The following is a 27,417-nucleotide window of genomic DNA, read 5'->3' on the forward strand; positions in this document are numbered from 1 at the left end:
TGAGACTAAGTTTCTGGCCTTGGCTGTGTCACTTAACTAGCTATATAACTTTGGTGTCATTTTACCTCTTTGGCTCTACTCCCACAGCTATAAGTAAGGGGGTTGGCTTGGGTAATCTTCAAGGCCCTTCCATCTCTAGGAGCCAATGAATTCTATGCCTTAGCAGCTTTTCTACCCACCCCTTCTTTTCTTTGTGTTTCTCTCTGCCTTTCCTTAGAAGTCTAACAGGCTGATAGGATGGCCCTGGCTGGGGATGAGGTGAGGATGGTGATTAAGGTTGGCTAGCAAAAAACACAGATTTTTTTCTCCCACTTCCCTCGAGTCTTACTTTCAACAGGAGCTTCCCCATGGCACCAAATGACTTTGCCCTGTCCTGGAGACTGGCTTCATAGTGGTCACTGTGCCCTTCCTTGTGTTATTCCTTATGTTCTTTCTTTTTTTTCCAACTTTTATTTTAGATTCAGAGGGTACATGTGCAGGTTGGTTACCTGGGTATATTGTGTGATGCTGAGGTTTGGGGTGTGGATGATCTTGTCACCCAGGTACTAGGCATAGTAGTATCCAATAGTTAATTTTTCAACCCATGCCTTTCTCCCTCCTCCCCAGTTTCTATTGTTGCCATCTTTATGTCCATGAGTACCCGATATTTAGCTCCCACTTATAAATGAGAACGTGAAACATTTGGTTTTCTTTGCCTGTATTAATTTATTTATGATAATGTCCTCCAGTTGTATCCATGTTGCTGCAAAGGACATGATGCTTTCTTTTTTATGGCTATGTAGTAGTCCAGGGTGTATATGAACCTCATTTTGTTTATCTAGTTCACCACCGATGGGCACCTAGGTTGATTCCATGTATTTGCTATTGTAAATAGTACTGTGATGAACATGTGAGTGGATGTGTCTTCCGGGTAGAACAATTTGTTTTCTTTTGGATATATGCCCAATAATGGGATTGCTGCATTAAATGGTAGTTCTGTCTTAAGTTCTTTGAGAAATCTCCAAATGGCTTTCCACAGTAAGTGAACTAACTTACATTCCCATCAACAGTGTATAAGCATTCCCCTTTCCCTGCAGCCTCACCAGCATCTGTTGTTTTTTGACTTTTTAATAATGGTCATTCTGACTGGTGTGAGATGGTATCTCATTGTGGTTTTGATTTGCATTTCTCTAATGATTAGTGATGTTCAGCATTTTTTCATATGTTTGTTAGCTACTTGTATGTCTTCTTTTGGTAAGTATCTATTCATGTCCTTTGCCCATTTTTTAATGGGGTTGTTTTTTGCTTGTTCAACTGTTTAAGTTCCTTATAGATTCTGGATGTTAGACTTTCATTGGATGCATAATTTGCAAACATTTTCTCCCATTGTGTAGGTTGTCTGTTTACTCTACTGATAGTTTCTTTTCCTGTGCAGGAGCTCTTTAATTTAATTAGGTCCCACTTGTCAATTTTTGTTTTGGTTACAATTGCTTTTGAGGACTTAGTCATAAATTGTTTCCCAAGGCCAGTGTCCAGAATACTGTTTCCTAGGTTTTCTTCTAGAATTCTTATAGTTTGAAGTCTTACATTTAAAACTTTAACCCATCTTGTGTTAACTTTTGTATATGGTAAAAGCTAGAAAACTAGTTTCATTCTTCTGCATATGGCTAGCCAGCTATCTCAGGACCATTTATTAAATAGGGAATCTTTTCCCCATTGTTTATTTTTGTTGACTTTGTTGAAGATCGGATGGCTGTAGATATTAGGCTTTATTTCTGGGTTTTCTATTCTTTTCCATTGGTGTATGTATTTGTTTTTGTACCAGTACTATGCTGTTTTGATTACTATACCTTGTAAGCATAGTTTGAAGGTGGGTAAGGTGATGCTTCCAACTTTGTTCTTTTTGCCTAGACTTGCTTTGGCTATTTGGGCTTGTTGTTGGTTCCATATGAATTTTAGAATAGTTTTTTCTAGTTCTGTGAAATATGTCATTGGTAGTTTGATAGGAATAGTGTTGAATCTGTAGATTGCTTTGGGCAGTGACACAGTTTGGATATTGTCCCTGCCCAAATCCCATGTTGAAATGAAATCCCCAGTGCTGAAAGTGGGGCCTGGTGGAAAGGGTTTGGATCATGGTCCCTCATGGCTTGGTGCTATCCTCATGATAGTGAGTGAGTTCTTGTCAGATCTGGTCATTTAAAAGTGTGTGGCACCTCCCTGCCCCCACTCTCTCTCTTGCTGTTGCTCCTGTTCTCACCATGTGATGTGCCTGCTCCCCTTTGCCTTCTGAAGCAAGCAATGCCATGCCACTATGCTTCCTGTACAGCCTGCAGAACTGTGAGCCAGTTAAACTTCTTTTCTTATAAATTACCCAGTCTTGGGTGTTTCTTTATAGCCATGCAAGAATGGCCTAACACAGGCAGTATGACCATTTTAACAATATTGATTCCTCCAATCCATGGGAATGGAATGTTTTTCCATTTGTTTTTGTCATCTATTATTTCTTTCAAAAGTGTCTTGTAGTTCTCCTTATGGAGATCTTTCACCTCCTCAGTTTGTTGTATTTCCAGGAATTTTTTTTTGTGTGTGGTGATTGTAAATACAATTGCATTCTGGATTTGGCGCTCAACTTGAATGTTATTGGTGTATAGAAATACTACTGAGTTTTGTACTTTGATTTTGTGTACTGAAACTTTACTGATGTTGTTTATTAGTTGCTGAAACCTTTTGGTGGAGTCTTTAGAGTTTTCTAGGTATAAAGTAATATCACCTGTGAAGAGAGAAAATTTGACTTCTTCTTTTCCTATTTGTATGTCTTTTATATCTTTCCCTTGCTGATTGCTCTGGCTATCACTTCCAGTACTATGTTGAATAGGTCTTGTTCTGTCTCTCAAGGGGAATGCTTCTAGCTTTGCATATTCTGTAAGATGCTGGCTGTGGGTTTGTCATAGATGGTTCTTATTATTTTGAGGTATATTCATTCAATTCCTGGTTTGTTGAGGCTTTTTATCATGAAGGAATGTTGGATTATGTTGAAGCTTTTTCTGCATCTGTTGAGATGATCATATGGTTCACTGAAAGGATAAACAAGATTGATAGACTGCTAGCTACATTGTGTGAGTGCACACATGAGAGACAGAGAAAAACAGAGAAAGAGAGGGAAGATCCAAATAAACATAAATCAGAAATGACAAGAGTGACATTATAATCAATCCCGCAGAAATACATAAGATCCTCGAAACTATTATGAACACCTATACACACATAAACTAGAAAATCTAGAGGAAATGGATAAATTCCTGGAAACACATAATCTCCTAAGGTGAAATCAGGAAGAAATCGAAATCCTGATTAGACCCATATTGAGCACTGAAACTGAGTCAGTAATAAAAAACCTACCAACCAAAGAAAGCTTCGTACCACATGAATTCACAGCCAAATTCTACAGATGTAAGAAGAAGATCTGGCATCAATTTACTGAAATTATTCCAAAAAATCAAACAGGAGGGACTCCTTCCTAACTAATTCTACAAAGCCAGCATCACCCTGATAGAAAAACCTGGCAAAGACACAACAACAACAACAAAAAACTACAGGTCCATATTCCTGACAAACAGAGACATAAAAATCCTCAACAAAATACTAGCAAATTGAATCCAATACCACATCAAAAAGCTAATTCATCATGATCAAGTAGGCTTCGTTCCTGGGATGCAAGGTTGGTTCAACATATGCAAATTCATAAATGTGATTCACCACATAAACAGAATTAAAAACAAAAGCTACATGATCATCTCAATAGATGTGGGAAAAGCTTTCAATAAAATCAAACATTTCTTCATGATAAAAAATCTTCAAGAAACTAGGCATTGAGGGAACATACTTCAAAATAGTAAGAGCTATCTATGATAAACCCACAGCCAACATCATACTGAATGGACAAAAGCTGGAAGCATACCTCTTGAGAACAGAAAAAAGACAGGGATGCCCACTCTCACCACTCCTATTCAACATAGTACCAGAAGTGCTAGCCACAGCCCTCAGACAAGAGAAAGAAATAAAAGGTATCCCAAAAGGTAAGGAAGTCAAACTATCTCTCTTTGAGGACAATACAATTCCATAACTAGAAAACCCCCAAAGCCTCTGTGAAAAGGCTCCTGGAACTGAGAGACAATTTCAGTAATGTTTCAGGATGCAAAATAAATGTGCACACATCAGTAATATTTATATACACCAATAACGTTCCAGCTGACACACAAATCTTTCTAAGTCTATCATCTGCAGCCTTGGGCACGGTCTATGTATGTTTACGGCAGTTGTGTGTTGCTAAGCTGGCTCCCTGAAAACAAAGTCCTGATGTGCAGCATTTGTCCATGTTCATGGTTTAAATATTCTTTTGTGGCTAATTTCAAGCTAACAATGGTTTAGCAACCTGCTCAACAATTTCCTGAATATTTAACAATATGTTCCCACAAGTCAGTCTTAGCCAATTCCAGCACACCACAGACCTGGCATAAAACTAGAAGGAACCAGACCTTCTAGTTCTTCCATCAGTCTGTGGTATCAACACAATGCACTGCACATAGTAAGAACACAAGTGAAGCCCAGATTGACTGAATTTCTTTATGCCTTGATTAGTACGATCTTCCTGACTGTCATAATTTTTCTTATGGAATGTAATTATGATAATTTCCCGGCCTAGTCTTAGCTCCAGGCTCTAATTTATTCTATTTATTGTGGTTTTCTTTTCAGGTTACAAGTTGGTCTGGTTTTTTAAATTTCTGTTTCTTTCTTATTCTTAAACTTTTATTTTTAATGCAGAAACACATACCCATGAAAACATAGTAACCTCCATCTTCCCTGTTTCTATCTTACAAAAAAGGAGGTGCTCCCAGTGCTAAACTTTAAGCAGTGTGAACTTCCTCCACTTCACATGAGTTGTTTTTTTTTTTTTTTTTTTGTGGTCCATGTCAGTCCGTGATTTGCTCAAGGGTTCCTTCTTGAAATGCCATGCATGATGATCTCTGGGAACTGATTATCACGTTGGAGGAAGATTTTGGAGATTAACCTGCTGTTACTAGCAAACCAGATATTGACTATATCTTTTGTGGACCTTTTTCAAAACTTTATTCAAGAGCCTCCATCTGTTGGGCTCTGTCTCCTTTTAGCTCTTCTGTTATTTGACTTTTGCCCTGAGTTTGTTGTGTAAGTTTGCTTTGCAGGGCTGTGCCAATTGTGGCCTTGGGACAGACTGTTCCTTTTCCAGACAGAGATGTTTCATCTGGAGCCAGCCTTTACTTTTCTTTCTTCTGTAATGTAAGCATGAAAATATGAAAATGAACAGCACAAATAAGGTTTTATGGCTTCCTCCAGTAACATAAGGAGCCAAGAAAGGCAATAACGGAATTCAGTCATTCACTCTCTTTTCCTATTAACTTGATTTAAATTTATCTTCCAGAATAAATATTTGACAAATTTCTTCATTAGTGTGGAGCTGAAGAAAATACAGTACCTTTGGCTCAGGTTGGTTAATACTGCTCTACTTTGGCAGTTCTGGCCTGTGGAGTTTAGTGCTGGGTTTGTGATTCCTACCAGGCCATATTGCAAAGACTAGATAAAGAAGGCATTGAGGTTGTTGAGTGGGGGTCCAAGGTTCAGGCAGCCAAAAGCAGACATCAGAGGTCAAGGCTGAGGTACTGGTAGAGATGAGCTCAAGACAAAACTGTGTGCCCACTTGTTATACTCCTTACCAGGAGTGCAATTCATTCTTCAAAGTGGAAAAATACAAGAAGACCTCTGGAAATGGAGTGAAGCTTTCAAAAAATTTAAAGCAGGCACATTCTTCATAGAGTTCAGGAGTCAAAAAAGGTTGACCTGCAAGTTAGATTAGGGAGCAGTGACTCACATGCACATTCCAGAGAGGGTGCATGAGATAATTTTGAGAGGGCACAGGCAGGACCAGCCTGAAGCAAAATTATATACTTTCCCATGGCATTCCCTACTTCTGCTATTCTAGCAACTGTTATGGACTGAATGTTTGTGCCATTCCCCACATTCATATGTTGAAATCTTAATCCCAAATGTGATGGTATGAGAAGATCAGGCCTTTGGAAGGTAATTAGGTCACAAGGGTGGAGCCTTTATCTATAAGATTAGGGCCCTTATAGAAAGAGATCCCCAGAGCTTGCTCTCTCTTTCTGTTCTCTGCCATGTGAGGATGTCATGAGAAGATGTTCCTCTGCAAGCCAGGAAGCAAGCCCTCCCCAGACACTGGACCTGCTGGCACCTCGATCTTCACTTCCCAGCTTCTAGGACTATGAGAAATAAATGTGTGTTATTTAAGTCATCCAGTCTTTGGCAATGTGTTGCAGCAGCCTGAACTGACTAAGACACCATCTTGTTTCTGAAGTCTTATGACTCCCTACCACTTCCAGGGACCTACCAACTCCACTCGTAATTGTGAAACACTGAATCCTTACCAAAAAAGGAAAGCTTCCAAGAAAATGTCATATAGTGTGTTTGATAATTTGGGACTCAGGCTTAGATATAAGTATTGTATGCCTATTACTTATATGGTCCAAATGATGTACCTAAGTCTGCCTACACACTTAGAATCACTTGGGAAACCCTTTAAAAATACGAATCCTTTCTTTTCTCATCTTCATCTAAGGGATCAGGACGCTGAGGGAGGAGGGGGTGCTGTGGTGATGACTTGGCAAGAGGCAGTCTGATTGCTGAGGAAGACAGTGGGGAAGATGCAGAGGTGGCAAGTGAGAGAGGCAGTTGGAAGGCTGGGGACTGGCTATACTCGGCAAATAAGTTAGCCCACTGAGCAAATACGTGTATGAATTGAGTATAGTCAGATCCACATTTCTTTTTTTTTTTTTTTTTTTTTTGAGACGGAGTCTCGCTCTGTCGCCCAGGCTGGAGTGCAGTGGCCGGATCTCAGCTCACTGCAAGCTCCGCCTCCCGGGTTCGGGCCATTCTCCTGTCTCAGCCTCCTGAGTAGCTGGGACTACAGGCGCCCGCCACCTCGCCCGGCTAGTGTTTTGTATTTTTTTTTTTTAGTAGAGACGGGGTTTCACCGTGTTAACCAGGATGGTCTCGATCTCCTGACCTAGTGATCCGCCCGTCTCGGCCTCCCAAAGTGCTGGGATTACAGGCTTGAGCCACCGCGCCCGGCCCAGATCCACATTTCTTATCATCTGGGACAAGAGTTATAATCATGGAAATAGGAAAAGCTAGGGAGATCCTAAGGTGTTGGATTGAAATTGGAAGTATTGGTAGAAACTCATGAATTTTCAAAAATATATAGATACAGAAATAATTATAGAAACACGTAGCAATATACACACCAAGTTCCCAGATCTTGGCTTTTAAATATCCCCTCCATAAAAAGGAGCCAAGCTCCTGGAGGAATGACTGATTATAGGCCTAGGGCAAGGAAAGAACAAAATAAGCCTGAATTATCTTGCTACAGAAAATAAAGAAGTGCTCAAAAAATGACAGGGACATGTCAAAAGGAGAGAGAAGTTAGTGTGAAGGAGCTCCCACTGGCCAAATCTGAGACAACCAAAGCATCAAAATAAATAATGAAAACATTGGATTGAAATTCAATGAATAAAATAAGAATGCACGAGCCCACACGGATATAAATAAGTGAATATATAAACAAACAAATGAAGCGGAAAGTAAAGCTCTTTCTCACAATAGAATGTAGACTATTTTAAATGTTGGCAACAGACAATCTCCATCTGGCAGTGAACCTACAGTGGCTGACAAAGGTAGGAGTCATTCATGGATACTCAGCTGCTGGGTGAAGGTTTGATGGGGAATAGAATATTGGTGTGACATTGAAATATGTCCCCAGAAAGCACTGATCAAATACAAAGGAAAAATGATGACTTCACAATGGCAGACACAAATTTGGCCAGGTGACCAAGGTTAACATTACCAATAGTGGGGGCCGGTTGAGAGAGTAGAGCCTCCTGACGTGAAGCACTGAGAAGAGCACAGCGTCATTTCTTCAGTCTTTCTGCCAGGAATGCAAGGCTTGAGTCTGAGGAAACATTGACTGAGCCAAGTTGAGGGTCGCCCTCATAAATGAAAGTTCTGTCCTCTTTAAGACTGTCAGGGATGCAGATCCAGAGCCAGAGAAAGAAGGAGGAACTGTTCCAGACTGAAGGAGAACAATGTGACAATAGGTATTCCTGGAACAAGGAAAAACATGGTATTGGGACTGTTGGAGAAACTTGAATGGGATTAGCGGATTGGAAGGTAGTATTGGTTGATGCTGATTTTCAGATTGGAAAGGTATTATATGGTAATACAGAAGAGTGTTCTTGTTTGGGGAAAGTATACCCTGGAATCTGTAGGAGTTATGGGTCATGATGTCAGAAAAAAAGACTCTAATAAATTCAGTTCATTTCTCTCTTTCCCTATAAATATACACACACGTATACATGAACAAATAAAAAACACATATATACTTCTGTATAACTATTCACACATATGTGTATATGTGTACACACACATACATATTTCTTTCTCTCTAAAAGGTTAGTAACTAAAAATTAGGGAATCTGGGTAAAGAGAGTACTCTTGTAATTTTTCTGTTGGCTTAAAACTATTTCAAAAAATAAAATTAGAGGTTGGGCACTGTGGCTCACACCTATAATCCCAGCACTTTGGAAGGCTGAGGCGGGTGGATCACCTGAGGTCAGGAGTTCCAGACCAGCCTGGCCAACATGGCTAAACCCTGTCTCTACTAAAAAAATTAAATAAAATACAAAAAAATAGCCAGGTGAAGTGGTGCATGCCTGTAGTCCCAGCTACCTGGGAGGCCGAGGTAGGAGAATCACTTGAACCTGGGAGGTAGAGGTTGCAGTGAGCTGAAATCACACTACTACACTCTAGCCTGGGTAACACAGCAAGACTCTGTCTCAAAACCAAACCAAACAAAAATCAGAAAAATTCCTGAGTCCTACTCCAGAACAACTCAAATGAATTTTTAATCTGAGTATCTGCATGTTTAAAAAATTTCGAGGTGATTTAAAGGTATGACCAGGGTTGAGGGCCACAGCTCTAAGCCATCTGCATACTTCTCAGCTTGAACCCTAACTGCCTACTTAGGACCAAGCACAGAGAATGAAGATTTCTGAGACATATCACTGTCTTCAAGACCCAGACCAGAGCAGAGCCCACAGGTCATGCAGACTTTGGACTGTTCTGAAGATGGTGATTCCATGGTGGGAGGTAAGGTTAAGACAAATGGAAACTTGAGGCACTGATGTCCCCAACTGATTTTCCTGTGTCCCCCTTAAAACCAGACGGGTAGTTGACTCATCTGAGGCTAGAATCAGGGGTGGAGATTGGAGAGGTCCTGGGCACTCCAGCCTGTTCCTAACTGGGATACCCACTGGGGCTATTTGTTTGCAAAGCTTCTGATGCTAACTAGCAGTCAGTTATGGAATCAGATGAATCAGCTAGGGTTCTATTGCTCCAAGCAATGGAAGCAAACCCTCTAACTTAAATAACAGAGGAATGTATTGGTGGTATACTGGAGAGCTCACATAAAGGACAAGAAGTCACAGAAATCAGGGCAGGAGCCAGAGGAGCTCAGGACATCTAGGTGGCAGGAGCCACCCTGTCTGGTCATTGCTGCTGGAGAAAACATCCTCCATTCATTTTTCTTTTGCATCCTTGCTTTGGTCTACTTAAAATAGAAAGACCTGAGAAAGTGGTATAATTGGTTGCTCTTGACTCCTAGGCCCACCTCCTGGCTGTATTAGCATCTCGATTTCCAGTCCTATCAAGACTGTGTAGAGAAAGAGAATATCCCAAGAAGGGAAGGGAAGGGAGGTGAAGGCTCGGCAATACCCACCCCCATTGTCTGATAGAGTTTCTAGAATGAGTCAAAATCCATAGAGCCATAGGTGAATAATCCAATAAATGAAATAATAACTTCTAATATTCTCCCCCCCGCTTGCTTGTTGTCATTTGCATTAAACACACACAAGACGTTGTGGACCCATTCTACCTCCTCAGAGTTTCTGAATACCCCTCCTTGGTTGTCATATTATTGATAAATGAAAAAATCTATGACCCTATACTATTCATTTTTATATGGATGGCTTAAGGATCCTTCAAGATCACAGAAGCATTCATTCGCATATCAACTAATAATTGAGCACCTGCTGTCTACTAGGCCTTATTCAGGTACCCGAGATGCATCAGTGAACAAAAGAAGTCAAATTCCCTGCTCTTGTCTTGCTTCCATGTTAGGTGGGGCTTATGTGTGTCCGTCCTATCTCACTAACCTGAAAACGAAAATTGTTCATACTGTTTCTACAGGCAAAACTTTACCACAATTCCAGGAAACCAAAAGAGGCTTTTTGTTTGTTTTTTTTTTTTTTTTAGACGGCGTCTCGCTCTGCTGCTGCCCAGGCTGGAGTGTAGCGGCATGATCTTGGCTCACTGCAAACTCTGCCTCCTGGGTTCAAGTGATTCTTCTGCCTTAGCCTCCTGATTAGCTGGGACTACAGGTGTGTACCACCACACCCTGCTAATTTTTGTATTTTTAGTAGACACGAGGTTTCACCATATTGGCCAGGCTGGTCTCAAACTTCTGATCTCATGATCCCCCCACCTCAGCCTCCCAAAGTGCTGGGATTACAGACATGAGCCCCCACACCTGGCCAAGAGAGGCTCTTCTAAGATACAACCAGTTTCCTTGGTCATCTGTATGTGCCACACTTTTCTCCTTTGGGCTGGGGCAGACACATGTGGTTTCAGAACAACCCAATGGATCTCAGTCCCAGCTCTCCACTAAGCAGAGCCACCAACTTCGGTGTGCCTGAGGCAAATCCATGTTTTCTTTTTTTATTTTTTTCATTTGAGACGGAGTCTAGCTCTGTCCCCCAGACTGGAGTGCAGTGGTGTGATCTCTGCTCACTGCAACCTCCGCCTCCTGGGTTCAAGTGATTCTCCTGTAAGTGATTCTCCTGCCTCAGTCTCCCAAGTAGCTGGGATTGCAGGCGTGTGCCACTACGCCCAGCAAATTTTTGTATTTCAGTAGAGATGGGGTTTCACCATGTTGGCCAGGCTGGTCTTGAACTCCTGATCTCAAGTGATCCACCTGCCTCAGTCTCCTAAAGTGCTGGAATCACAGGCGTGAGCCACCGTGCCTGGCCGCAAATGTATGTTTTGTAGGCTGACAATCAGAGCCCAACATTCTCTTTTGGAGAATCCAAATATGTGGGCATGGAAGAGGTGAGCACAAACTCTTACCAATGCTTGGTTATTTGTCTTAATGACCTGAGGGTAACTCTAAGAGGCCCTTCTGAAAGGGATTAATGTGGTATCAGTTTAGTAGATGTGGAATATCTATGCCTTGGGCCCAGTGCTCATCCCTCTCTGGGCTAGGTTTGGTGGGAGCTGGGCCTTGGCCTTAAGCCTGACCTCTCTCTCGCTGCCCTGGCAGTGACCACGCCCTGATCCTGGCTGAGCTGGCATACCCAGCATAGGAAATGCACGTTGGTGAGGTTTGGGCAGGAGAGAGAGGTGTTTGGTGAGACACTCAGCTAAAGGTTTCTTTTACCACAGAGTAGACATTGCGGTTTTGCTGGAATCACATTCAGGTTTATGTGCCTTTGGTTTCATGAAAAGACCAGGACCATTTGCCCAGGAGTGAAATGACTTGGCCCAGCTCAGCCACAAGTGATATTTTGGCTGGAGATAAGCTCCTGTAGCAAAGGGGAAACTCTGTGGGACCTGGGTTATATTGGTGCTCTGAGGCAAATGAGCTTGTGACTGAAGGTGACCAGTTCTACTGTCCTAGCCTCAGTTTCTTCATCTGCAAGACGGGTGGGGGTGGAATGGATGACCTCTCGAAGTCCTTCCAGCTCCAACATTCTGATTCTATGCAAGACTGTCTCCATCATTTGTGCGGCCCAGTGCAAGATGAAAATGCCCAGTGCAAAATGAGAATTTCAAGAATTTCAAGCAGCAGAACATTAAACCAAGGACCAGGCCCTTCTACACATGGGGTACATACACCACACAGGTAGTGTGCCCATAAAGCTGGCCTTGATTCTACGCATCCCCATGGCTGCCTGTTTCTAATTACACTTGATGGAGCATCATGTAATAGAGTGGACAGATACAGGTTTTACAGTTAGAAAAACTTGGTCTTGAATCTAGGCCTTGCATACCAGTCCAATCCTAGGTTCCTTCCCTATCTGTTCCTTGTCTCAGTTTCCTCATGTGTAAAACAGGGATAATTACACTCATCTAGCAGGAAGGTTGTGAAAAATAAAGACAGACATGCAGAATACACAGTAGGGGTTCAGTAAACAGACTCACCAGTGTTGCAAGGTATCACATATTCACATTAAACTGAATTCCACCTGAAACAGCATTTCACAGAGCCATGGCTTTTTAAGGCAAAGTTATGCTAGAGAGATAGCCAGATTCAAAACAGACTTTCTTTTTCCCCCCAAAAAAAAAAAAAAAGTCACTAGGGGCTTTTTACAGTAACTGCATCTGTGGCTCTCTGCTTTCTGGACCACACACTCTACGATTTAGGAAGTCATTCCGTTCCCAACTGAAAATTATCTTGGGCTTGGTCCCTTTCTTCACTCAGTTCCCCATCCTCCCACTCTTTTCTTCTGCTATTCAGAACTGCATATGGGTTTTGAGAAACCCATTTGCATTTCACATTCATTTCATGGCTATGATTGTTCTCATTTGCTTTGACTTCACATGTAGCCACATGTGCAGTTTTTCTCTCATCTTGTGCAGCCAGAAAAGAGGACCAGACTTCCTTGGGACTGTCCCTCCTCTCATTAATGAATGACGCTATAAGCAAAAGTCAGCTTCCACCAGTGGGGAAAATATTATTCATTCTTGTGTTCGTCTCTCCATTCATTCACTTACATGTCACCCTTTGAGCGCCTAATATGTGCTAGCCATGTTCCCAGACACTGGGAATTTAGAGATAAATTATGATCTTTATCCAATTAGAAACTCAAGAACCAGTGAGAGAGACAAACGAGAGAGCATAAAATGTCAGCTACAGCAAGGTAAGTATTTTTAGAACGGTTGTGGAGTTGCAGGGAGACAGAATGACTCCCATGAGTTTTGTTTCCACCTGGGTGAGCCGGAGAAGGGACCATTTGAGCTGGGTGATGAAGGATGTGAAGGAATTTTCTAGAAAAAGATACACCCATTTGAAAGGAATCCTGGGACCTCACTGATGCTTTTCAATCATTTCAATAGTCTTGTCAATTCCCTGAGACATTTATCTCAGGATCATGTGTGTGGAACTCCAGCTTCACAAACCCCATGGCCTTGGCTCACCATTGACCCTCTTGCTCCAGCAGAGTGGAAATGTCTAGAGGTGGGTCCTTTCAGTCTCTTCATTGCCTTAGTTATGCAATTCCTCACTCCTAACCCACTCTTTCCTTCTCTCTCAGGGGTAGATACCCTTCTTCCTTCCAAAGGCAGCCCTTCCTCAGGGAGCCCAACCCCAGCACACCTGTGAGACTTTGCTTATTCAGTTTTCTCACTTAGTGCTTCAAAATCTACTTTCCGGTTCCTTACCCTCCTTCAACAAACAAGATTCAGTCTTGCACAACGTAAAAACAAACAAAACTTTTTTAAGCCCTGCTATTCCCTCAAGGTATTCAGGTACCTATCACCTTCCTTTTACTAACACACTTGTTGAGGAAAGTGGTTTCTTCACTCTCAGTTGTGACATTCTCACCGCTCCTTCAAGCCTGACCTAACAGCTTTTAGCCCCTGCTCCCTACTGAGTCTCAGATCTCCCAAAAGTCAGCAGATCTCCAATTCACGAGTCTACTGACACATCTCCAGCCCTCATGCTCACCGAATTCTGCATCGTTTCAATTCTTGAAATGTTCACGTTATTGAAACCTTGCTCCCTCCTGGCTTTTGTAGCACTGTTCCTCAGCTACTCCCTTCCCCAACAGCCCCTCTTCCCTTCTCTTGTCACAGACCCTACTCCTCAGTTATCCCCTAATGACCCTTGGCCTCGGCTAGATGACTGGCTCCAAAACCCTGTCTCTAGGTCCTTCAACTTCTCTGAGCCTCACTCTCACATTTCCAATGGTTTCTGTGATATTTTCCTTGAGGTAGCTCATTGGTTTCTCAAATGCTGACTTTTCTTTCCTTCTCCCTCAAGCCTTTATATTTTGATGAGTGATGCTGTCATCACCCCAGTGCCCACTCAGGATTGGAATGATATTATTCCAATATATATCATTCCAATCTTTCCCTTGCCCCATCTCCAATTAGGTACCCAATCCCATTTCTGTTACTCTGAAATGGTCCTTGCCATCTTTGTTATTATGGTTTCACCTTGTCCTTGAACCACCATGGGTGCCCAATGGTGCATGTTCATTATTTCCCAGCCCAGATAAGTTCATCTTTCTAAAGTTTGACTCTGATGCTGTCAAAATCCATTCTCTTTCTGAATTTACCCACATTTTTGTCTGGATATTAACTCAGTGTTTTCAAGACAATCTCTGATTTTTCTCTTCAATGTAACAAATTCTTACTCAATACTTAGTATGAGCAAGTCACTGTATGAGGAGCTACAGAAGTAGAAACAGGAAGATACAGTCTTTGCCTTCGAGGAGTACAATCCAACTTTAAGAGGAGACCATTGGGGATAAGACAGAAAGTTAGGAGAACTAGAAAAGAAGATAAAAAAGCAAGGGCTCTCTCAGAAAGAAGAAACCACAACATGTGTGTTGTGTGTGTGTTTTGTGTGGTGTGTGAGTGGTGTGTGTGCATGGTGTGTGTGTGTCCAGGACTATGAAAAGTAGAGGTGGTGTTTGAGGAGGATTTTGACAGAGAGAAAGGACAGCAGAACTTTCCAAGTGAAGAAAACAATTTCCACAGCGGTGTACAGATGGGAAAATACTGTGCATATTTGGAAAAATAGTAATCCAGATTTGTGGGAACATAAGGTCTAGTGAGATCTAGTCTAACCAATTAATCTACGTGATGAGAACTAAAATCCACGTTTCTTTAGGAAATATAGTAAATGGCATAGCTTAGGACTTTGTCTTACACTTCAACAAAGCAGAGTGCTGTATATATTATGTTTGTCAGATCTCACACACACACACACACACACACACACACACACACACATACACACACACATTCGCTCTCTCACAGAGACATGCATGGACAGAAAACCATGCTGGGTAGTATAGTTACACAGACCTTGCTCTTGAGAAATAGCCTCTCGGGAGAAGGAGGGAAGGGTGAATAAATAATTGCAACATCGTATGGTCAACACTATTAGTACAAGTAAAGATGTGTGCAGTGCTCACAGCAGCCTAGAGGAGGGAAAGGAAATGAAGTTGGCAGAGATTGTAAGGAAAGCTATATAGGGTAGCATTTGATTTAAGCCTCAGAGAATAAGTACGAGTTTGTCAATGGAAAGGGGGAAAGCAGGGTGTTTTAGGTCAAGGAAACAGGAATGAAATGTGTGTGTAGTGTGGTGGGGGAGTGTGGGTAGAGCTTGAGGAAATGTGTTCATACCTGGAAAAGCTGTCTCGTGGGCCAGAGCAGTGGTCCTCAGTGCTGGTGATTTTGCCCCCAATGGTTCTTCATGGGGGCGATTTTGCCACCCAGGGTACATTTGACAATTCCTACAGACATTTTTTAATTGTCACACTCTTGCACGGGGAGGGGATGTTCTGCTGGTATCCAGTGGGTAGAGGTCGGAGATGCCACTAAATATCCTACAATGCACAGGATTCTCCCAAACGACAAAGAATTCTCCCCTTTAAAATGTCAATAGTGCCAAGGTTCAGAAACCTTTGGCTAGAATGTAGTAGTCCTAGAAAGAAGCAGAAGGAAATGAGATTGGAAGGATATATTGGTGTTAATTTGTAAAATGCCTTAAATGCCGTATAATATACTGATGGTTTCCAGAAAGGTAAACATTTTATTTTCATTGATTTAATTAGTCTCATTTGATTCAACAATATTCATTTATAGTATAATTCAATAAAAAGTGATAATGCTTATAAGTGACAAAAGAGAATTTTCTTTACAAAATTGTATAATTTTTAGCTTTGAGATCATTTGAACAGAGACTTTCTAATGGAAAAGCATCTATTTGAATCCTTTCCCTGGTGAGTAGCTGGATTCCTCTGCCTCTGGCCACTCCTCCTGCCTCCACTCAAGGTATCAGGGTTATTCGCTGAGCCTTCTGGCTAAGTTGGCCCATAAAGCACAGGGATGCTCAGGTGGACCTGGTCTCTTTAGGACTGTAGCTAGGAACTAATTACTTGTTTAGAGTCACAACTAGGTGTGGGTTCTCAGGAAAGACTGGCTGTGGTCCAGGACTAATACAAGATGTTTTGAACAGAAGTCTGGGGATCACTTTTTCTAAGCCTTATTTGTGTTGGAAAAGTTGAGTTCATATCATCATCACTTAATTGAGTCCTTTTCTTCCCCATACTCTTCCATTAGGAACCCCTGCATCGCCCCCTGAGTGGGGTATTAGACCCACTTTATAATGAAGAGGTTAATAATTGGCAGGAAGTTACTTAGGAAATACAATGCCATCGAAGCCTATTTTCAACCATCTAAACAAAGGTATCTGCCCAGAAATAATTTCCCAATGTAAAGGGGAGGCAGAAGACTGTAGGGCACACCCTTCATTCAGATGAAAGAAGGCTGCTTACTAAAGTTTGTGTACTAGTGGTTCTCAAATCCTTAAGCGCAGGGAACGTTTTCAAAATACTAGGATTTTTGATGGCACACTTGAAGGGATTAAATGGAATCCACTGTGATTATCATACTACAACGGCATTCATACATTAAAGTTAAAAGGATACAACCTATGTGCCCAGAGAGAAAGAGAGGTCACAAATGAAAAAGTCAGACCATCCTCCCACCTTTCCACTCAGAAAGTGTATGCCCCATGGTAGGCTTGCCAGATAAAATGAAGGAGGCCAAGTTCATTTTGAATTTCAGATACATAATGAATATTTTTGAGTATAAGTTTGTCCCATGCTAAACTCATTTATCTGAAATTCAAATGTAACTGAATACCTTGTATGTTTATTTGCTAAATCCAGCAACCCTATTCCAGAGAGAGCGTGAGATGGGAGTCTTCCATTTATTCCGCCAGTATCTGTGCCCACGCACTTCTCCCGGGTGAGCATCTTGCTCCTTTAGATACGATTGTTGTTAACAGTGCATACAACATGGCCCCTAAATCCAAGCCGACTAATTCAGCTAGTGTCCACCTAAAGAAATCACGATCTGTGTTAATGCTGGAGGGAGAAGAGGATTGTCTAAAATGGACTTACTAAGAGACGGTATGTTTGTCTCTGATGTGGAACATTCCCTAAGTATTTTCGTTATTTGGCAAACATTAATTGAGCATCAGAAATGTTCTGGGCACTTAGGATGGAACAAGAAACTAAATATTGCTGTTCTCATGGTGCCTACATACTTGTAGCGGGGAGACTCTTCGATGCTCATTTTTATCCCAGGGTTGACCTGAGTTAGATGTGAGTTCACGTATCAGCTGCAACACACTTTAGTACCTTGTTATTTGAATACTGGAATAATACTGCAATAAATACTGCAATAATAATACTGCAATAAATACTGGTGTAAAAGATAAAGCTTTTAGGAACATGACTCTTAACTGAACACTTTTTGTTTCTTGGCATGTGTGCATGTGCTTATGTGTTTGTGAGTATACAGATAATGCACAAATAATGGGTTTCCTGGAAATGTTGGTTGTACAGAGACTATCTTTCTTGACCATTTTTGTCCCCAAAGCAAGCACTTGAAAGAATTCAGTAACAACTTCTTGAGCAGAAAAGGATGGCCCCTGCTCAGAGCTTGGTTCAGCAGCAGACACTGAAATGTGGCTTGGCTCTGTCCCTTGGCATAGTTCTAGGGTTTTATGTTCCATGAGAGGCCTTGGAGGGAGGAGGTACTGGTACCTTTTCAGAATCTCATCAAATCAGGCACGGACTTGCTGGCAGCCACAGTAGAAGGATCTTACTGATCATTGCCCAACTCTCAGGAGGTAACTGGAAAAAGAGAAGAAGGCAAAACAAGCAACCAAATCTGAAGCCTTATAAATTTGACTTGATAATTTTGTCTCAAGGCTGTCAAAGAGTAGAAATAATGATTTCATTTTCTCCAAGTCCAATTATTGGGCATTTAGTATTTAACTCAGATAAAATACATTCGAGCGTACCTATCAACTTTTTTTCTTTTCTTTTTCTTTTTTTTTCAGTCTAGCCGTTCTCAGCATCAGATGACTCTGCTCCTTGAAAATACATTTAAGTGATGCCATTCCTGTTCAAAACCACCACTGACTCCTTCTTCGGGGGGCAAGCCTTGACATCATGTGCATTTTGCCTGTGAGACGTGTCTCCAATTATCTGAAAATCTTCTGCCAGGGATAAGGCGATTCGTCTCTATTCTGTCTGAGGTTGTGGATCTTGGTTTGCAGAGGAGGGCTGCAACCTAGTAGCTTCCTCCGCGTGGCTTCTCACTGAAACCAGAATGACTCATTTAGAAAGTAATCTGGGTGCAGCCTCTTGCTGCCCTCTGGTGGAGAGAACGGATATTGAACAAGCCATAACAGGACTGATCTCTGAGGCAAATGCTGTAATGCGTCAGCGCAAAGGTCCACGGGGAATAATTACATTTCAAGCTATTATCTAAATGAATGGAATTCATCTAAATGAATGGAGTTGGAACGGTTGTTCTATGAGAATCTTATTTCTCAGCAACAGGCTTTAATTCCATCCCCTTTTTATTTCTGTTTGCTGAGAACTGGTTTCTCATTTCTCCACGCTTGTTCTTCCTTTTGGTGAACAATCATTTTGTGTATTTTGAGATAATTATAAAATTCTTGTACCCTCATTTTAAAACATTTCCAGAAAGTGAAAGTCAGCATGTGACCCAGGAAAATTCTAATTCTTAATACACTCGAGATTGTAAACTAGGGTTTAGACCTATATATTCAGATCAAATTCCAAACCAAAATTCATTTCAGAAGTTTAAATAAAACGTATTTGTTTTATACCTTCTGAGTCCCTTCATGAAAGTGAGAGGTTGTCTTCTTAAGACTTTTGCATACAAGTTACATTTCAAGAGAATGTGCTTATTTTTTAAGCCCTAAACATGAGAAAATGCTCAAAAAGTATATCCAGGTAGAAGCATGCAATTTTAATTAAAATCTACTACTACTCTTTTTAGAATCCAGGAAAAATTGTGGAGACTAGAGTATGGGATATTAACACATTATGCATCAGTGTACGACTGACCTTTCAAATGTGTTCCAGTGCCCTCTAGAGCTGTTGTGCTTTTTGAATTAAGAAATTCTTCTTTTTTTTTAATTTTTATTTTTTGAGATGGAATTTCACTCTTGTTGCCCAGGCTGGAGTGCAATGGCATGATCTTGGCTCACTGCAACCTCTGCCTTCCAGGTTCAAGCGTTTCTCCTGCTTCAGTCTCCAGAGTAGCTGGGATTACAGGCATGCGCCATCACGCCCGGCTAATTTTTTTGTATTTTCAGCAGAGATGGGGTTTCTCCATGTTGGTCAGACTGGTCTCGAACTCCTGACCTCAGGTGATCTGCCCACCTCGGCCTCCCAAAGTGCTGGGATTACAGGCGTGAGCCACCGTGCCCGGCCTGAATTAAGAAATTCTTAATGCTAGGTTAGTGATTGGTTCATATAGGAAGGATTTTTTATTCATTAGTTAATTCATTTGGTTTTTATTCAACAAGTATTCCCTGAGCACCCACATGCCAATGCTATGGAAGATGAATTCATCACCTGCATGAAGGTACTTACAGAGCTGAGAGTAAATGTCTTGAGAACAAGGCAGACCATGGGCAGCTCACAAGAGAGGTAGAGGTAACACGATATCAGAATTCAGAGATGAGGGCCGGGTGCAGTGGCTCATGCCTGTAATCCTAGCACTTTGGGAGGCTGAGGCGGGTGGATCACTTGAGGTCAGGAGTTTGAGATCAGCCTGACCAACAGGGTAAAACCCTGTCTCTGCTAAAAATACAAAAATTAGCCAGGCATGGTAACATGTACCTGTAATCCCAGCTACTAAGGAGGCTGAGGCAGGAGAATCTCTTGAACCCAGGAGGCTGAGGTTGCAGTGAGCCAAGGTAGCACCACTGCACTCCAGCCTGGGCCACAGAGTGAGACTCATGTCAAAAAAAAAAAAAAAAAAAAATTCAGAGATGAAAGAGATTACTTCCAGTTCTAGTTTTGGGAGCAGGTGAAATAAGGGACTTTTCTGAACTAGAAATTAAAGTGTGAACAAGATTTGGATGTAAAATCATTCTACATGGCAGAAATTTGGAAATTTCTTCCTTAGGTATAATTTTTCTTGGGAAAATAAGCTAGAGGCAGCTCCTAAAAGTCATGCAAACGACTTTGTCTCTTTCAGGCGTCTTTGAAATGGGAGAGTTCATGACATTTCGGATACTATCAATTCTTGATTGACCTCTGCCCTTTACACATGAGATTTCTGCCCTCTTCCTCAAAATACTCTTCTCTCACCAAGCCAAAAGCAATAAAACAAGAGAGGAGGAATAACTGGTTTTATTGGCTCTCCCTGTCACTATATTCTCCTTAAGTCACCAGTGCTACTCATTTGATGTCATACTTCATTCGGGCTGCTATAACAAAAATATCACAAACTGGGTGGCTCATAAACAACAAATATTTGTTTCTTACAGTTCTGGAGGCTGGAAAGTCCAAGATCAAGCTACCCACAGATTTGGTATCTGGGGAGAGTTCATTTCCTGCTTCATAGTTGGTGCCTTCTCACTGTGTTCTCACAAGGTGAAAGGGGCTAATGACCTTGGGTCTATCTTACAACGGCACCAATTCCATTCATGAGGACTCTTACCTTTGTGACCCAGTTACCTCCTCAAAGGCCCACCTCCTAATATTATCACCTTGGGGGTTAGGATTTCAACTTAAGGATTTTGGAGGATATAATATTCAGACCACAGCATTTGATGAATTTCTTTCTTTTTTTTTTTTTTTTTTTTTTTTTTTTTTTTGAGACGGAGTCTCACTCTGTTGCCCACGCTGGAGTGCAGTGGTGTAATCTCAGCTTACTGCAACTTCTGCCTCCCGGGTTCAAGCAATTCTCCTGCCTCAGCCTCCAAGTAGTAGCTGGGATTACAGGTGTGTGCCACCACGCCCAGCTAATTTTTGTAGTTTTAGTAGAGACGGGGTTTCACCATGTTGGCCAGGCTGGTCTTGAACTCCTGACCTCGGGTGATTCGCCTGCTTCAGCCTCCCAAAGTGCTAGGATTACAGGTGTGAGCCACCACACCTGGTGATGAATATTTATTGCATACCTATTATATGCCAGATATACTGCTAGCTACAGTTAGCAAGCATACGTGGTCCTTTTTCTTAAAAAGCTTTTACTGGCTATAGACAGCCAATTAAGCAATAGAATACAACCCTTAATGTATAATAAGAAAAGCAGTACACCACAAATATCAACCTGGCCTTTGGTGTAAGGCAATCTGGACTCTGTTGAATACTTGCCATGTGACCGGGATACTTAACCTCTTTACACTCAGTTTTTGATATAAATATATTCCTAGTTCACCTAACGGTCCGAGCAGGTGTTCCTGGTCTGCAGTGACTTTCCTCCAGGCCATAATTCCTTCTTGTGATTTTGCCATCCCCTAGGGCTTCATCCTCACAGCTGAAGGGGAAAGAGAGCGTGTGAAAGAAGGACAGATGCTTTTTTAAAACGCACTGCTCTGGAAATGACATCTATTGGCTAGAACTCAGTCATTTGGCCAAACTTAATTCAAGTAAGGCTGGAAAAAGTAGCTCAGCTGTGCACCCAGATATAAGAAGAGAACATGGATCTTGTTGAACACCTAGAAGTATTTGACACAACCTTTGTAAACCACATTAAGAAGTTCAGATTTATCATGGAATTAACAAGCCAATGAAAGCAAAGGAGTAAAATCATCATATTTTTCATTTTTGGAAAATCATTCTATCAGCAGTGAAAAGAATGGCTTGGGTGATTGATTGGATAACTGAGTGGGCAGTAGTGTTATTCAGTGAGATACGGGAAGAGGTGTGAGTTTTCAGGGAGGAGATCGGGAGGTGAGTTTAACTGAAGTCACATTGAATATGAGGTGCTTCAAGATCATCAGATACACAGAGATGTGCTCTAGTTACAAACACTGAAGTCTAAAGCTCAGGAAAGAAATCTGAACTAGAGGTATACCTCTGTGAATTTTCAACTTATAGATGGAGCTTTGGGGGTTTGTAGAGAAAAACAATATAAAGGAAAGGACAGAGGAAGAGGAACCAGCAAAAGCAACTGAGCAGGAGCATCCTGTAGAGGGAAAAGTGGCTGAATATGCTGCCACACCTGCCACAGGAAGAGATTATTTCAAGGAGGCAGTGGTCAACAATATCAAAGCAAGACACCAACTTTTATAAAAAAGGAGGTTGTGGGTGAAATGTTCTGGTTATTCTGTGTATCCACCATTCTCCCCTCTTCCCTGTGCCCCTGAAGGCTGAGCTCTGTAGACTTTATCACTTAGGCTCCCTAGATGTCTAGCTTTCAACTGGGTTTGGACAATGGGAAGCAATGACAGATGGGATGACTGAAACAGAGAGAGCAGAATATTTTTCCCCAGTTCCATTCAGCTTTAGTATCTTCTCTTAGGCAGTAAGTCCACTGCTCCTTGACTTCAATTCCCACCAGGTGTCCTCTTCTCCCTGGTTCTCACTCTTACTGTTCTATTTCCTCCTCTTGTCTCTTTGGCCCTAGGAATGATAATGGCTTCCTACTGTCACTGCTCTTGGAGTGCCTCACGATTCCATTTTTGATGTCTTCATCCTGCCTATATCTCTGGAAGCAGCTTCTCCCCTTGAACCATGTGGGATGAACTCTGCTTCTTGCTGGTATGCTGACTGATCTTGTAATATTAGTATTTAGAAACTAAATTGCAATTGGTAGAAGGGTGAGTATTTGATGAAGTAGGAGTTAGGCTTTCAAGGAGTTTGGCTGTGGAATTCATCATCTTTCTCTACTTGCCTGAAAGGAGAAAGGATGGAGGAAAGGAAGGAAAGGGAGATAGTACAAGTGGAGAAACCTTGAGTGGAAGGAGCTTTTTTTTTTCCAACATGGAAGAGACCTGTTAATGTTTAAGTACTCATAGGAAAGACCCAACAGAAAGAATTTATTATTGATGTAAGAAAGTAGGGGACTTATTAATTGGTTGAAGCTTATGAGAAGGCAGAAGGATTTGGGACACAGGATGCAAATGGGAGGATTTGACTTGGGTGAGGAGAGGGTCACCTTATCTGTTGTAAGTGAAAGAATGGAAGACAGGATGAGTGGGAGACAAGTAAGTTTGTAGGGTTGGTGTCAAAAAGTTGAGAGAGTTCTTATCTAAGGGCTTCTGCTTTTTCTGGAATCCCAGAACATTCAGAGGGTAGAATTATTACAGAGCTGGGCATTTGCCTGGAAAATCTCATGGAAGTACATGGGGCAAGGGAATTGAGAATGCTGGCAAGAAATGGACTGGGGACAAATAAAGATGTAAATAGGGGTACTGATGAGAGAGAAGAGGGCGCTGGGGACTGGTGATTCAGTGCAGTTTAAGATCAGATTTATAGGGAGTAACTTGAGTAAGAAAGTTGGAAAATAGGAAACTATTGTCAGAAATGGAAATGTCTGAATTCAAGATTTCAGAGAAGGAACAACTCTGGTTGATGGTAAGATTTAGGATATGGCTGGAGAGTGCATGCCTGCAGTGAGGTTGATATGAAGGTTACTGGAGATGAGGACACTAAAGGAAGTAGGATGATGGAGGACTTGGGATGGAGAGGAACCAAAGTCTCTAAGATGGCTGCTTCCATGAGGGGAAAAGTACATGAGGAAAACATTTCTTCCCCATCCTAGGGGTCCCTGGCATCTTCCTAGTCATCCTAATGTAACATCCCATCACCTGTCTCCTTCAGGATCATGCCTGGTGGGAGCCCCTGCCCCAGGCCTGGAAGCAGCTCCCTTCTGCCTCCATGTTCCCACCATGGCATCATTGCTGAGGAAGCTCCCACTTTCCACATGATGAGGAAACTGGTTCTAGTCAAGACAAGATCTGGACCATTGAAGTGAAAACACGGTGGAAAGAGGGACCAAAATCACCTTCCCCAAGCAAGGAAGGAGACCAAACCTCTAAAAACATTCCAGCTGACATCATCTTTGTTTTAAAGGACAAGCCACAAGCCACATAGTATTTTTAAGAGAAATGGCTCTGATGTCATCTGTCCTGGCAGGATCAGCATTTGGGAGGCTCTGTGTGGGTGCACAGTGAACATCCCACTCTGGACGGAAAGGCTATACCCATCGTATTCAAGGAAGTCATCAGGACTGGCACGCGGTGAAAAGTCCCTGGAGAAGACCTCCCTCTCCCCAAAGTGCCCAAGAAATATGGGGACTTCATTATTGAGTTTGAAGTGATCTTCCCCTAATGGATTCCCCAGAGGTCAAGAACTGTACTTGAGCAAGTTCTTCCAATATAGCTACCTGCATTCCCCAAGGACAAACCAGGAAGCTTTCCAGAGCTCAAGGATTTCAGGACTCTTCTCCAGTTGTGGACCATGAGAGGACAGGTGGGCCCAGGGAAGGCTTTCAGACTGCTGAAAGTTTTCCATAGACTATATTACAATATTTCAAAGTCATGCACTAGGGGAGAAAAAAGCTCCCACTTTGGCTGCCAGGGCTTGTTGGGGTGGAGGGTGACACAAGGTGAGGAAAAATATGCTCCTGCTATCTTGCCCTTGACCATGGAAAGCACTTTTCTGTAGCAATCCTGGGATCCAGAGTTGGTCTCTATGGAACCAATGGTAGCAATATCGTGTCTGGTTGCAGTAGAGGGGCTTTGGTGGGCTGGCCCTGGATCCTTATCAGCATTCTTTACATTAATTTTGTCAGAGAATGCATTCATCTTCAAACAATGGACTTAGAAATGGCTTTTGTAAATTAGGGACTGTGTTAAATTGCACGCTGGCCTCTGAATACCTCAGAAAATAGATTGCTATCAACAGGTGCTTTTCCTCTATGTTTCTGTGAGGTTCTAGGAGTTGAGATAGGAGATGGATTGTCAACAATGATCCTTGCTAAATGAGCACTTTGTGTTTATAATTGAGATATTTTAACATTTAAAAAATAATATGTCATCTTATAGAGGTAATTTATGTTCACTGAACAATTCAGAAAATTAAAAGAATAGAAAATAAAACTCTTCTGTATTCCCACTAACTGGAAATAACTATTATTAATATCTTAGCATCATTTTTTACTCTGGGTACACATCCCCATTTGCCCCTTTCCCAACTTGGAGTCATATGTATATCCAGTTTTATTATCTCCTTTATTCATTTAATAAAATGTGAGCACTGTGGAGTCCTGTTAAGATGAGTAAGCAACAATGAAGAAGGGGTCCAATGTCAGGGAGAACAATTGTTGTGAGACAGGTAACCACAAACCACCGCTGGTACAACCACCTTGCTCTGCACGCAGCCCCAGCAGTATGACCTCGTTCTATAAATACCCCTTCCAGCACAACCCTATAAAACTTTCCTCCAGACCCTGCTTCTTTGCAGACAGCCCCTTCTTTGCTGTGCTGCCCATTGCACCCTTGCAATGTATCTTCATACTTTGTCTAATAAACCTGCCTTTCTTTACCTATAGCTGTCTTGGTTAATTCCTTTACCGCCTGCAATGCCAGCCCCAGTCAGTCAGACCTGCGACAAGTACTTCTCTGGGTCATTAAAAATTTCTTTTTAAAAAAGTGATTGTAGCAAAGTCTTCTAGTTGTTCACTATCCCTCCCTCCCTCCCTCCCTTCCTTCCTTCTTTTTCTTTTTTTGAGACAGAGTCTCGCCCTGTCACCTAGGCTGGAGGGCAATGGTGCGATCTTGGCTCACTGCAACCTCCGCCTCCTGGGCTCAAGTGATTCTCGTGTCTCAGCCTCCCAAATAGCTAGGATTACAGGCATGCACCGCCATGCTCAGTTAATGTTTGTATTTTTAGTAGAGATGGCGTTTCACCATGTTGGCCAGGCTGGTCTTGAATTCCTGACCCCAAGTGATCCACCTGCTTTAGCCTCCCAAAGTGCTGGGATTACAGGTATAAGTCACCGTGGTTGATCTATTTCCTTCTTCCTGGGTATGCAACTAGACTATGTTTCCTGGCCTCCCTTGCAGTTAGGTGTAGCCAAAGGAACATGAATGAATATGATGAGTATATTCTTGGGCCAATGCTTGCAAGAGGCAGGCGTGTCCTATCTCTATGTTATCTGTTCCCCCTTCTTATAGCTGGATGCAGATGATGACAAGGCCTTAGGAGATTTCAAGGTCACAGGATGGAAGGAACCTAAAATTTGAATAATCATGTGCTGAACAAGATGGGGAATACTGGTGAGAATAAACATCTAATGTGTTTGATCTATTACATATTTTGGATCTGTTTGTTATAGCCACTTTGCTTACCCTAACTGTTTTTCATTCTACAGGCATACCATAATTTCTAAGAGGAAATGGTTTTGTTTTGTTTTGTTTTGTTTTTTTGAGACAGAGTTTCGCACTGTTGCCCAGGCTGGCGTGCAATGGCACAATCTCTGCTCACTGCAACCTCTGCCTCCCGGATTCAAGCAATTGTCCTGCCTCAGCCTCCTGAGTAGCTGGGATTACAGGTGCCTGTCACCATGCCTGGCTAATTTTTTGTATTTTCAGTAGAGATGGGGTTTCACTATGTTGGCCAGGCTGGTCTTGAACTCCTGACCTCGTGATCCGCCCACCTCAGCCTCCCAAGTGCGGGGATTACAGGTGTGAGCCACCACGCCCGACCAGGAAATGTTTCTTATTAAACTGTAGTAGGTTGTTAAAAATGGCCCCCAATGAGTGAATCACATCTCCCTGTGTCCATGTCTCTTTGTAATATTCTTGACTGCTTTCCCCAACAAAAGCAGGGGGTCTATTTCCTCATTCCTGGAGCCTAGGCTGCCCTTATGAGTTTTTTGGCCAGAAGAATGTGATGAAAGCAGCATTTGAGGACTTCTGAGCCCAGATCCTAAGGGCCCTTGTAGCATCTGCTCTTGCTCAGGGTGGACCCCAGCTACTATATAAAGAAGCCCAGATTATCCTATTTGTGTAGAGAGTCTGTGTGGAGAGATAGGTCCTAGATGATGAGATAACATGTGGAGAAAGAAGCCACATGGAGGAGAACTGAAGCCCTACACACATGTGTGAGTCCAGGTAAAGCCATGAGAATAAATATCCAGGCATCTCAGTCCACCCTCAGCCATTTGAGCCATCCCAGGAGGGATGCCAGACTTGTA

The 27,417-nt window shown here is 42.1% G+C and overlaps 1 long non-coding RNA gene across 3 annotated transcripts in view; it reads right to left on the minus strand.

Annotated features, from left to right (window-relative positions):
- Positions 1-27,417, minus strand: part of LOC126947796 (uncharacterized) — a 105,071-nt gene that overhangs the window by 68,248 nt on the left and 9,406 nt on the right. For 2 of the 3 annotated variants that reach the window (XR_007723199.1, XR_007723200.1), the window contains exons 2-4: positions 18,248-18,547; positions 17,988-18,077; positions 15,556-15,856 (exon numbers count right to left, since the gene is read on the minus strand). This is a non-coding gene — a long non-coding RNA (uncharacterized LOC126947796). Of the gene's footprint in view, positions 1-7,933; positions 8,190-15,555; positions 15,857-17,987; positions 18,078-18,247; positions 18,548-27,417 lie in introns of all 3 variants that reach the window. The other variant, XR_007723198.1, reaches the window with a different exon arrangement.

This window comes from Macaca thibetana, chromosome 2 (genome assembly GCF_024542745.1).
Source record: "Macaca thibetana thibetana isolate TM-01 chromosome 2, ASM2454274v1, whole genome shotgun sequence".
NCBI classification, from domain to species: domain Eukaryota; kingdom Metazoa; phylum Chordata; class Mammalia; order Primates; family Cercopithecidae; genus Macaca; species Macaca thibetana.